At 44.3% G+C, this 13,650-nt stretch overlaps 1 pseudogene; it reads left to right on the forward strand.

Moving 5' to 3' along the window:
• Window positions 1-12,866: 12,866 nt before the first annotated feature.
• LOC132807662 (T cell receptor alpha variable 38-1-like) lies at window positions 12,867-13,376 on the forward strand (annotated as a pseudogene).
• Window positions 13,377-13,650: the final 274 nt, after the last annotated feature.

Here is a 13,650-nt window from a genome sequence, read left to right on the forward strand (position 1 = left end):
CTCACTGGTTTATGTGAATTGTGATGCTGTGTGGGTTGGAGGAAGTGAGCTGACTCTCAGTGAATTGACACATCCTGAGATGGGTGAAAGTCATGGCACCGAAGGTTCTGACAGATTATGGTCTATCTTCGATAAGCTCTCCCCAGACTCAGGGAATCGTTTACTCTCAAATTACTTTGCAGTGCCCCATATCCTCAAATGACGCCAACATTTGTTTGTAACATTTTTGCGGGGGAGGGGGTGAGAAAAAATACCCACGCTACTCCTAGATTTCCACTGTACATGTTCTGTCCCCCCTTAGCTCACAAATCTTCAACTGCCCGGCTTCTACATCACTGAAACCAATCTCAACCTTATCCAACAGCATCTTTGTTATCACTTTAGCTGAATTCACCCTTGATTCGGCTTCACTTGCTGCTTCTCAGCCCTTAGGTTCATCTTTAACATTTTCTCCCTGTGTTAGTATCCTTGCATCATTCGTCACTCAGCTCAGTTTCGCATTCCTTCTCACCCTCTGCAGGTGTTTTCTGACTTACTGAAAACAGAAACCTCACACAGTAGGACCTGCTGCATATCTGAGTAATTTTACAGTTGCTGTCTTTGGTTCATGCACTGTGTCTGTGTCCATCTGTGTGTGAATGCATATATGCGTGTGCGTGAAAGAGAGAGAGAGTTAGAGAAAGGCAGACAGCGAGAGACTTTATAAGATTGCTCAGCGAACTCTCTGGCAATCGGAGGTCCTTGCCAGGCCTTTGTTAGAATCAAAGCCTACCTTCGTTGCACGTCAACTTACCTTGAAATGATGCCATGTCACTCTCTGCTGGCGGCTAGGAGTTACTACAACTGCGACCAGCGGTAGGGCAGCAACAGACATCGTCATTCAATCTGACAGAAGCGTGATAGAGCATGCATAGATAAATAGGGTCAGTGTGGTTATGAGGAAAGTGGTCACTGTGAAAATTACAGAATGGCCAATCTGGGGATCACAAAGATGATGATTCTGGAACAAAAACAGACGTGTTTAAGGTATGGATTACATGCTCTCCTAATCCAGTCCTCTTTGGACTTTATATACCTCAATTCAGTGACGTGTCAATCTTGCAACCTCCAGAGCGTCCACCGCCAGGCTCTACACTCTTCCTATCTCTACCTCAGTCTTGTGCATATTTAGCACAAAACTCTGTCATAAATAATTCCACAGATTCTTCCTTATTTGAGAGAAGATATATCTCCTCATTTCCATCTTCAATGTGTGATCTCTCATTCTGCGAGAGTGCCACTGCTCCGAGACTCTCCATCAGTGCAACAACCTTTCCGTACCCACTCTGTCAATTTTTCATTCCACACATCGAGAGCATGCAAGAATGTGAGCCTGCTGATACAAATCAGGACACGACCACAACGTCACAAGATCTCTCCATGATGTTTGGATAGAAATAGATGAATTAAGCTGACATTGATAAACAGAAAGCATAGAACATAGAGCAATACAGTGTAGAACATGCCCTTTGGCCCTCGATGTTTTAGAAACCTGTGAACTAATGTAAGTCCATCCTCTGACACTATCCCATCATCATCTATGTGCTAATTCTAGGATTGTTTAAATGCCCTAATGTGACGAGTTAACTAGATTGGCAGGCAGAGCGTTCCACGTCCTTATTATTGTCTGAGTAGACAATCTGCCTCTGACATTTATCTTAAATGTATCAACCTTCAATTTGGAGCTATGCGTCCACATACAAGCTGACTTCATCATCCTAGGAAAAAGACGTTCACGATCAACCCTATCTAATCTCTGATTACCTTGTACATCTCTATCAAATCCCCTCTTAGCCTTTTTCTCTGCAAAGAGAACAGACCCAAGTCTCAGCCTTTCCTCATAAGACTGTCTCTCCAGACCAAACAACATCCTGGTAAATCTCCTTTTCCCCTTTTCCAATGCTTCCACATCCTTCCTGTAATGGGGCGAACAGAAATGTACACAATATTCCAAGTGCGGCTGTATTAACATTTTATATAGTTGCAGCATGACATTGCGATTCCAGAACACAATCTCTCGACCAATAAAATCAAACAGATTGTATGCCTTCTTAACAGCACTATCAACCTGTGTCTCAGTTTTCAGGGATCTATGTACACGACTCCAAGTTCTCTCTGCACATCAACGCTACGAAAAGTCTTGCCATGGATCCAGTATTGTGCCTTCCTGTTATTCTTCCCGAAGTGAATCACCTCACATTTGTCTGCATTGAAATTCACTTGCCAGCTCTCTGCACATTTCTGTGGTTCAGCCAATGCCCCTTGCGACCTGTAACATTCTTCCACACTGTCCACTTCTCCACCGACTTTAGTGTCATCTGCAAACTTACTTACCAATACATCTATATCAGCATCCAAATCTATATAAAAATGGCAAACAGCAATGGTCCCAAAACAGATCCTTGTGGCACATCACTAGTAACCGATCACCAGACTGAAAATTTTCCATCAACCACCACTCGCTGTCTTCTTACAGAAAGTCAGTTTCTAATCCAAACTGCTGAATCAAAATCAACTCCATGCTTCTGCATTTTCTCCAACAGCCTACCATGTGGAACCTTATCAAAAACACTTTACCGAAGTCCATGTATGCCATGTTCCTGAAGAAGCGCTCATGCCTGAAACGTCGATTTTCCTGCTGTTTGGATGCTGCATGACCTGCTGCGCTTTTCCAGCAACACATTTTCAGCTCTGATCTCCAGCATATGCAATCCTCACTTTCACCTCCATGTATGCCACGTCAAAATCGTTACCCTCATCCACATGTTTCCTCACCTTCTCAGAAAACTCAATGAGGTTTGTGAGACATGACTGCCCTTGACGAAACCTTGTTGACTATCTGCAATCAAATTGTTGCTTGCAAGATGATTATAAACTCTATCTCTTATCAGCCTTTCCAAAACGTTTTCTATAATATATGTAAGTCTCAGTCGTCTATAATTACCTGGGTCATTTCTACTTCCCTTTTTGAACAGGGGCACAACATTTTTAATCCTCCAGTCTTCTGGCACTAAATCTCTAGACAATGACGAATCAATGATCAAGGCCAAGACTCCAATATCACCTCCCCATCTTCCCAGAGAATCCTTTGATAAATCTCATCCGGCGCAGTGGACTTGTCTAATTGTACCCCTTCCGGAATTGAGAACACCTCCTCCTTGCTAATCTCGATCCTTTCTAGTCTAAACCCCTATCTCATTCTTCTCCTCTACAATATTCTCCTTTTCCTGAGTGAAAACAGTTGAGAACTATTCGTTTAACACCTCTCCCGATCTTTGCAGAGTCCACATACAGTTTCCCACTTCTGTCCTTGGCTGGCCTTATTCCTACTCTAGACATCCTTTTATTCCTCATTTACCTATAGAAAGCTTTAGGACTCTCCTTTATTCTACCTGCTAAAGACTGCACATACCCTCTCCTCGCTTTTCTTAACTTTCTCTTTAAATCATTCCTAGCTAATCTGTAACTCTCCATCGCCTCATCTGAACCATCTCGTGTCAACGTCACATTTGCCTCCTTCCGCTTAAGAAGAGTTAAATTTCTTTAGTAAACACGGTTACCATTCTTTATGACTTGCTTCCTGCCTGACAGGGACATACCTATCAAGGACACACAATATATGTTCCTTAAACCAGCTCTACGTTTCGATTGCCTCCATCCCGTGCATTTTGCTACCCCATTCCATGCATCCTAAGTCTTGCCAAATCGCATTCTAATTGCCCTTCCCCCATCTCTAACTCTTGCCCTTTGGCATGTATTTATCCCTTTACATCGCTAAACTAAACGTAACCGAATTATGGTCACGCTCTCTAAAGTGCTCACCTACCAGTAAATCAAACTGATGGCCTGGCTCATGATCAAACACCAGATCCAATGTGCCCTTCCCTCTTGTCGGACCTTCCACATGCTGTGTCAGGAAACATTGGAAAAAAACTGATCCATCCGACACACTAGATGTATGGCATTTCCAGTCAATGTTAGGGAAGTTAATCTCCCCCATAACGACTATTCTGTTCCTTTCATTCCTAACCAGAAACGTTTAGGCGATCCTCTCCTCCATACCCCCCCGACTCTCATCCTCCTGTGCACTGGAACTACATCCATTCCTCTGCTGAGCTAGTTCAAACCCACCCGAATGTTAACAGCAAATTTCCCACCAAAGTTATTGGCAACCCTCTCTTCCAAGAGAAGACCGCCCTGTTTGCAAATGCCTCAGCTTCCCCAGAATGAGTTCCAAATATCCGTGTACCTGAAACCCCACCTCCTGCACCATCCTGCAGCCACGTGTTCAGCTGATATCTCTCCCGATTCCTTACCTCGTTATAACATGGCACCAGTAACAAATCAGAGATAACAACTCTGTGTATTCTAGTTCTCAGCTTCCACTCTCGCTCCCTGAAATGCTGCCTTACATCCCTATCCCTCCTTCTAACTTCGTCGTTGTACCTACGTGGACAAAGATTTGGGACTGGTCACCTTCTCAATTCAGGACCTGAAAAACACGATCTGAGACATCACAGACCCTGGCACCTGAGAGACAACACACCAACCCTGAGTCACGTTCGTTCCCAATAACACTTCTCTCTGAACCTCTAACTATTGAGTCCCCAATGAATCTCCTCATTGCCCACCTTCTCTTTTCTGCAACAGGGACAGATTATGTGCCAGTGACATGCACCCCACCGCATGCCTTGGTATGTTTTTCCCCCTCCGACCCTCGAAATATCCAAAACAGTATATTTGTTTATCAGGAGAAAGACCACAGGGGATTCCAGCACTGATTTCTTTTTCCACCTTCGAACAGTCACCCAGCTTTCTTCATGCCTGGGAATCACTACTTCGCTTTAAGTCTTCTCTATCACAGCCTCTGCCTCTCGAATGGACCAAAGTTCTTCCGGCTCCCGCTCCAGTTCCCTGACGCGGTCTTGGAAGAGCGAGAGTTGTGTACCCTTCTTGCAGATGTACTTGGATGGGGCACTAATGGCGTCCCTCACCTCAAACATCATGCAGGACGATCATTTCGAATCCAAAAGTGGAAAGGAATGTCTATTAATGGTCATGAACAGATGAAGAATCTGATCTAGTTTTCCAGCATTGGGGAGACAGCTGATGTACAAGTTTTCCTTTAGGGAGATATAACTTTGACTCTGTCTTAAGGATTAGCTTCGTCACATTGCAAGATCTGTCCAATGTGCCCAGTGCATCCCTGATTCAAAAACTAACCTTCAACAAACGCACCTTCTAACCAACCTGTGGATTGCTCCTCCAAGAATCTGACAGGCGAGATGTGGAAAGGTCGACTCAGAATGAAAGTAGTGTGAAACAAGAGAAACAAAGAACAAAATAAACGTGAGAATGTCTGCAGTGAATTTATGAATCTCAGCTGCTCATACGAGTTGAGACCAGTAAATGCTGCACATTGTCGCTGTATGTGCGTTGTTGATACTGTACGTGTGAGTTGTGCTGCATGTTGCTATCGTCTCTCTGATTGAATCACTGATTAATTTGACCTTCTTCTTGTGCAGTAACGGACATTTGCCTGCAGACAGTGGAATTATACCGAGTTGAAGAGGAAGGAGTGAACCAAGGAAAATACTTTGTGTTTTCCTTTAATCTACACATTCACTTTCACCCCTCTACTCAATTTATAACAAAAGGCGACAGCCATCTGCCTCTGCGTTGACAGGACATCCTTGATAAAACTCCCTAGATGAACGTTTCTAAACATTTGAATGCGTTTCCCATCAGACAATAAGATCGACAGAACAACACACAGCAGAACACGTCGAAACACACGCATAAAAGTATCAAATCAAATATGCGCAACAAAATGTTCTTATACACTCACACGTGAACATATACACACAAACACATACACGTGCACACATTTGCACTAATACGTGCATGTGATGATTCAAATAGTCGAAATCCCAGGACAATGCATTTTGGTTAGTTTGATCGTCAAAATGTATAAACAGCACTTCCTGCACTGGCCATTTCTGCACTGTAAAGCAGAAAGCCGCTATTTATTTCGGTGTTTTACTTCTGAAAATAAGGCATGAAAATGCGGGTGCAATTATCATTGATTATCCAGAATGTGAAAGCAATCATCCCACGTTAGTTATATTTTTGATTCTCATCGTCAGACGTCATGTGGTCTTTTCATATTTTCAGTTTGAGACAGGGTAATTACTCAATTATTACTTTATGACTGAGTCTCAGGACGCAAGTGAAGGAAAAAAAATTGCTGGCATCTTGCAAACGAATGCATACATACATGTGGAAGGACAAGGGCAACAGAGAAATAGGCAAAATGTCAATGGGAAGTTCCCCTCCAATCACGCACCATCCTGACTTAGAAATGTATCACCCGTCCTTCAGTATCAGCACATGAATATTCTGCCTTTTCTTCCTTTCCAATATCCTGTCTACCTCCACACCAAGTGATGCAGCCATTTGAAACAACAGTTCACCACCACCTCTTGCAGGGGCATGCGGGTTGGGCGACATAGTGGCTCAGTGGTTAGCTCTGAAGCCTCACAGTGCCAGTAAGCTGCCTTTGATTCCAGCCTCATGCAACTGTCTGTGTGGAGTTTGCGTTTTCTCCCTATGGCTGTGCAGGTTTCCTCCGGATACTCCGGTTTCCTCCCATAATCCCAAGATGTGCAGGATTGAAGAATTGGCCATGCCAAATTGCCGGTAGTGTTAGGTGTATTAGTCAGGAGAAATGTAGAGAAATAAGGATATGGGTCTGAGTGGGTTACATTTCATGGGGTCAGCTTGGACTTGCTGGGCCCAAGGGAATGTTTCCAAACTGTAGGGATGCCAAGTTCTAAGTACTGCATCAGTCAGAGGAGATCACGTGGTCCAAGTGTACAAATCAAGCAGTAGATAATATTATCTTTAGGGGATAAAGTTGATATACTTTTTCAATCTCTATTGGTATGATGGCATTTTACTGTGGGTGGGGCGTATATAATAGGTGTCCTCAAATATCCATTATGCAGAGGATAGCAACAATGCGGTCACTCGCCAGCTCGGTTCTGTGGGCAGCAAGCCTAACAGGTAATTACAAAGGAAAGCATTTCGCATTTCTTCATCATAGTTTAAACTGAACCCGGTTTTCTCTTTCAGATCTAAGTCATGGAGATTCTGTCGCTCAGACGTTCGGACAGAAGGACGTGAAGTGACTCTAAGTTGTAACTGTGAAACTACAGTGAGCTACTATGCGTTATACTGGAACCGACAGCACCCAAACACACAGCCCGAGCTTATTGTGGGGAAGGGTACTGATTGTTCTGATTATAAAGCAAATATACGTAATATCATTTCTATATGGAACTTCAAACCTCAAAGAAATTTATCAGTTTGACTGTAAACTGGCTATGGCTCTTTGAACACTGCCATGTATTACTGCACTTTATTGGATGACAGAGTGATACCAAACTGCCTCACCCCTGCAGAAAATTTCCCTGAACCATAATTTTGCTTTTTTATCTGTTGGACTTGGCTTGATTCACAGGCTATTGCAACGATCTGTTCATACTCATTCAGAGAGGAAACCCAATTAACCCTGATCAAACTGATAGCCATCGGTTTCCTGGAGCTCTAAAAAAAAATAAACTGAAGGCTCTGAACTCTCACACAGACACAGAAGAGAGTCATGTTTGAACACTCACCTTCAAATTCCCACGGTCAACAATTTCCAGTCATGTGAGTTGTCAAGTGTAAGCTTAAAGGTAGCTCTTAGTTTCCAAGTTTCGCAGACACTGACGAATTATTCTGGTGTTGATAAATACAAAGGATGCTTGCACATATATATTTCGCTTCAGACATCCAGCCCTGGAAAAATACAAAGTATTTTTAAGCAAAATTAGTAGGGTTTTAATGAATATTGTTACACTCTTAAGAATCTCAGAGTTCTTACGACACAGAGTAAACCCACCTCCACCCCCCCCCGCCACTCCAACTAATGTAAACCTGCAGCACAAAAGTGATTTAACCTGTGCTGTAATCTGTTAAAACTCGAGAGGCCAAAGAACTATGAGAAAGTGAGGACTGCAGATGCTGGAGATCAGAGCTGAAAAATGTGTTGCTGGAAAAGCGCAGCAGGTCAGGTAGCATCCAAGGAGCAGGAGAATCGACGTTTCGGGCATAAGCCCTTCTTCGGGAATGAGGAAGGTGTGCCAAGCAGACTAAGATAAAAGGTAGGGAGGAGGGACTTGGGGGGAGCGTTGGGAATGCAATAGGTGGAAGGAAGTTCAGGTGAGGGTGATAGGCCGGAGAGGGGGTGGACGCGGAGAGGTCGGGAAGAAGATTGCAGGTCACGAATGTGGTGCTCAGTCTCAGGGTTGGGACTGAGATAAGGTGGACGGAGGGGAAATGAGAAAGCTGGAGAGATCAGCATTCATCCCTTGTGGTTGGAGGGTTCCCAGGCGGAAGATGAGGCGCTCTTCCTCCAGGCGTCGTGTTGCAATGGTCTTGCGATGGAAGAAGTCCTTGGTGGAGTGGGAGGAGGATTCAAAGCGTTCCATGGTTGGGTTGGTTGGTGCGGGTGTCCCAGAGGTGTTCTCTGAAATGTTCCACAAGTAGGCGGCCTGTCTCCCCAGTGTAGAGGAGGCCACATCGGGTGCAGCGAATGCAGTAAATGATGTGTGTGGAGGTGCAGGTGAAGTTGTGACGGATATGAAAGGGTCCCTTGGGGCCTTGGAGGGAAGTGAGGGGGGAGGGGGTGGTGTGGGCGCAAGTTTTGCATTTCTTGCTGCTGCAGGGGAAGGTGCCAGGAGTGGAGGTTGGGTGGTGGGGGGGGTGTGGACCTGATGAGTGAGTCGCAGAGGGAGTGGTCTTTCCAGAATGCTGATAGGGGAGGGAAATACATCTATGGTGGTGGGGTCTTTTTGGAGATGGTGGAAATGACTGAGGATGTTACGATGTATCTGGAGGTTGGTACTGTGGTAGGTGTGGACCAGTGGGGTTCTGTCCTCGTGGCGACTGGAGGGGCGGGGTTCAAGGGCGGAGGAGCGGAAAGTGGAGGAGATGCGGTGGAGACCATTGTCAACCACGTCTGAGGGGAAAGTGCAGTCTTTGAAGAAGGAGGCCATCTGGGTTGTTCAGTATTGGAATTGGTCCTCCTGGGAGCAGATGCGGCGGAGGTGAAGGAATTGGGAATATGTGTGTTACAGTCACTGCATCTAAAATGGGGAATTGAAAATTCTGATAGATTAACCTCCGTCCATGATAAGCAATAACCCAGATTCGCTGCACACTTTTCTCTCAAGACTCTACACTTTTACTTCGAACAATCCTCAACTGAAGTCATATTTGAGGATAACCAGATAAGGTGTGACCCAGATTGGCGGCAGCACATCCAGATTTCTACCACAAACATTACCTTGACAGTCCCCCAACTGTGCCCTCTGAACTTATGATCTCTCCTTACACATCACTGAACTCAGCCTCAAAGTTATCTAACAGCATATTTGATATCACTCTTACTCAATTCTCCTTTATTATGGACCTCTATTGCTCTTTCTCTGTTCCACAGGCTCAAGATTATCCTCGCCCTTGGGTGCTTTTCTGACTCACTGGAGAGAGACGCCTCACAGATTCGGATCCTCTGTTTCCCCGAATAATGTTACACTGGCTATCTTCAGCACACTCAGCATTTGTGGCTGTGTGTATGCACGCGCATGCTCACGTAAGTATCTCTCCATGCAAAGAGGAATATATGTCAGAGCTGTGACTTAATTTTTAAATGGTCAGAGCGTTTTTGCTTTGCCATTCAATCTGTGTTGAAAGAACTAAAATGTCACCCTCTGCAGGTGGGCTAAAATTACTACAACTGACCATCGTGAAAATCACCAGGTGTTCAGTCAGAGGCAGAGCAACAGCATGCAGCATCATTCAATCTGACAGCTGCATTAACATACACACAGAAACACACAAACAAATAGGGTTAGTGTGGGGGTTAGTGCTGAGCTGTGTAAAGCGGACAGAGGAGTAATTATGGGAATGAAAGAGAGTCAGTGTGGAGAAATCAGACGTGGTCAGCACGTGGATTACAGATCTATCTAATCAGAACTTCTAAGGATGTTTCTTGTTTCAATTCATCACGTCAGACTCTTGAAACCTCCTGAGAAACAAACGCAGTCTATCTAGTCTTTCCATGTCTATCTCTGATCTGAACATATTCAGTGCCCAAGCTCTGTGGCAAATCATTCCGCATATCATTTTGTCTCTGACAGAAGAAATGCCTCCTCACCTTGAACTGCAATGTTATTTTTTATTTTGAGAACACGCCATCTGCTCTTATGTTCTCCAACAGGTGATTCTCAGTCCAAACCATCTTGTCCTTTTTCAAATTCAAATTCGGAAACAACATTATTACTGGATATTTTAAAAAAAAGCCCTTCATAATTGAATACTGGGTGGTAAGCAAACAAAAGGCAACAAATTACAAACCAATGACCATCTATATAGAGAAGGCTAAGGGCAACTGATTAATGGAAACACCATCAGCTGCACGAACCCTTCCAAGTCAATCCCCATTCTGACTTGGAAATGTAACACCATTCCTTCATTGTCGTTTCGTGAAAATCTTGCAATTCCCTCTCCAACAGTTCCATGTATCAATATACACAGGAAGTAAGAGTGCAGCTTCAAAAGACATCATGAAATTATCTTTTCAATATGTATTAAGAACGAGCAACAAAGTACGCCAGCGAGCGAAGCCCACATCTCCTCAGGCAACAAATCATCTCTCAGCCAGTGGCATCTTTGGTGAATCAAGTCGACATATTTTACAAAAGCAAATGTTGCGAATTTGAGACTCTGTCACATGGCAGGCCAATGTGAGTGTTTAAATATGTTTTTTTTTACTGCCAAAGAGACAAGCACAGGAGTGTGATGAGAAAAAATATGTTTTAAAAGTTACTCTGAGAACAATGAGGCTGAGTACATCTACTCAGATACAACCACTGAAATGAATGGCCAGTTTCCATTTGGGTGATACAATGTATTTTCATGCAGCAGGATGCTTGTACCCTTGATGGATCTCAACATTTCCCCAAAGTTCCAGCCTGGTGCCCCAAGGTTTACTGCAGTCCTTAGCACATAGTCTTGGACATTGGAAGATGCCAATCTGCAACACTTGGTCGGGGTCAACTACTTGTTCTGGAAGACTAATTTCGGGCAGACCAAAGACCGCCTCTCACCAACTTGATGGTCCTCCAGGCACAGTTGATGTCTGTCTCAGATGCATCCCAAGGAACAGAATGTAGAGCACAGAGTCCAGCTGCTGAGAAGGACAGTCGACAGAAACCACTTGCATCTTCCTCCAGACGTCCCTTGCAAAGGCACATTCCATAACGAGTTGTGTGACAGTTACAATCCCTTTACAGCCACTTCAAAGGCAACATGCAGTCGTGCTCGGTATTCATGAAACATCTTCGCAGCTAAAGCCAAGAGATGTCCTAGCGCTCCTTGGAAAGTTCTGGTAATGAGGCATTCTGCCAAATAACTTTGACAATCTGCTCAGGGAAGCACACAACAGGATCTATCCTCTGCTTTTCCCTCAAGATCTCGAGAAGATATTACATGCAGACTGCTTCCTGATGGACTTGTCATCAAATGCAATTTTTCCGCAAATTTCTTTACAAAGAACAGGTGATACGGAAGGATGAAACTACTTGCTGTGTTCCACTGCAGCGAGACCAGTCTTATCCTTCGTAACACTGGGGTTGGGTGCAACCTCACTACATAGTGACACTTGGTATTTGTGTGCTGAAGGTCGATAGAAAGCTTGATGCAACCACACACGAAGGTGGCTACCAGGATGAGGGGAACATTGGATACGTTCTTTTACCCCTTATCCGGAATTTTGTACATGAATTCTCTGAAGATCAGGTCCATATTATAGATGAAACGGAGGGTGTCTTGGGCGAGTTGAACAAAATAGTTTTGGGTGATGTGCCAGACCTGCAAACAACATGGAGAGTGCCTCACACTGATGACAAAGTTTTTAGCCAGAATGACAAGGAAACGGTGCTCCCAAAAGCCCAGTTTCCACTTTGGCAATGTATCCCTCCCAAGGTTTTGCGCATGTCCTGGCCTCTCTGAACAATATTCCTATCACCTTCTGTTAATATGTCCTGACTGTGAAGGGAAAAAAGTATTGCTTTTCAGAGTTTCAAAGAACGTAATCTTGTTCTTGCCTCGATTTATCTTTTCTCTCAATGCTTATTTTAAGTGACCGCGGATGACCATGAATCTGCACACTGACAGCGAATCCTAGCAGAAAATGGTAGGGTCATCCAGGGCTTTGAACTACCGGCCTCCACTGTTTGGAACATCCACCCATCTGAGACTCGCATCCTATCTGATGGACTCTGAAAAGTGCTCCACTTAATGCACAAACAACCCAGGAGAGTGTGTGCCACCCTGTCTTACTCCGAATCTGATTGGGCAGCTTTCAGATTCCCACCCATTGATTGAGACTGGACAAAGGTTGTTGGTGCAGAACAATCGGATCTAATTGCAGATTCCCCCCCCCCCCCACCCCCGAAAGCCTGTTTTGGGTGGCAGGTGGCACATACCACACCTTCCAGAATTCTTGCTCCACCTTTTTAAGTGCAGTGACTTTAACCCAGATCAGGATGTTTCAATTCACTGGACGTCTGCTCTATTTATCCTTCAAGCATTGTCTCACCATCCCCACAAGGTAGTGAAGTGATAACCAACAGAGCCACGTCAGCAATTTACTGAGGGCAGGGTGTTAGAATAGTTGCTTTCAAATATGCAACTCCACTGTTACATAGAGGATAGCGCCAATGTGTCTACTCAGCATCTGGGTAGTATGGGTCACAATTCTAGCAGGTAAATGTAGAGGAAATCCATTGTATATTTCTTTTTCAAATCACAGTTTAAACTGAACCCAGACTGATAATTTGTAAATGATATCTGTTTGCTCTTTCAGATTCAAGTCATGGAAGTTCTGTCACTGTCACTGTCCTCAGATGGTCCCTCAGAAGGAGAACCTGTGACTCTTAGCTGTACCTATGTTACTACATTGAGCAGCTTACACGTTTTACTGGTACCGACAGCACCCAGAAACACAGCTGGAGTATATACTGTTCATAAAGACTAATGGTTATCAGGATAAAGCTGATTTTGCTAAACGTTGCTCCTCAGCAGAACTTCAAATCTCGAAGAAACTCACTAGCATGACTATCACTGGGCTAGAACTGACTGACTCGGCCATGTATTACTGCGCTCTCAGTGACACAGTGATGATAAACAGTCTGTTTCCTGTACAAAAATTGTTTTTGGACCATAGATAGTTGCATTTATTGAGGTTTTTGTAGAGTGTCAGAAATTAATCCGTGCTTTCAGGGGCCTCACCAAACGCAAGGAAGGAAACCAAACTAACCCTGAATCAAATTGTCACCTAACTGTTTCCCTGAACTGAGAAAATAAACTGCAAAATCTGAGCATACGAACAGAGACAGAACAGAATGATGTGTGACCACGCCTGTTCTGATCCCTGCCACCCTGAGATTTGCTCTGCTGTGATTTATAGACAGCCTGCTGGGAGACAGCTCTCCTTTCTGGAGT

This window comes from Hemiscyllium ocellatum, assembly GCF_020745735.1.
Source record: "Hemiscyllium ocellatum isolate sHemOce1 chromosome 27 unlocalized genomic scaffold, sHemOce1.pat.X.cur. SUPER_27_unloc_2, whole genome shotgun sequence".
In the NCBI taxonomy this organism is placed as follows: domain Eukaryota; kingdom Metazoa; phylum Chordata; class Chondrichthyes; order Orectolobiformes; family Hemiscylliidae; genus Hemiscyllium; species Hemiscyllium ocellatum.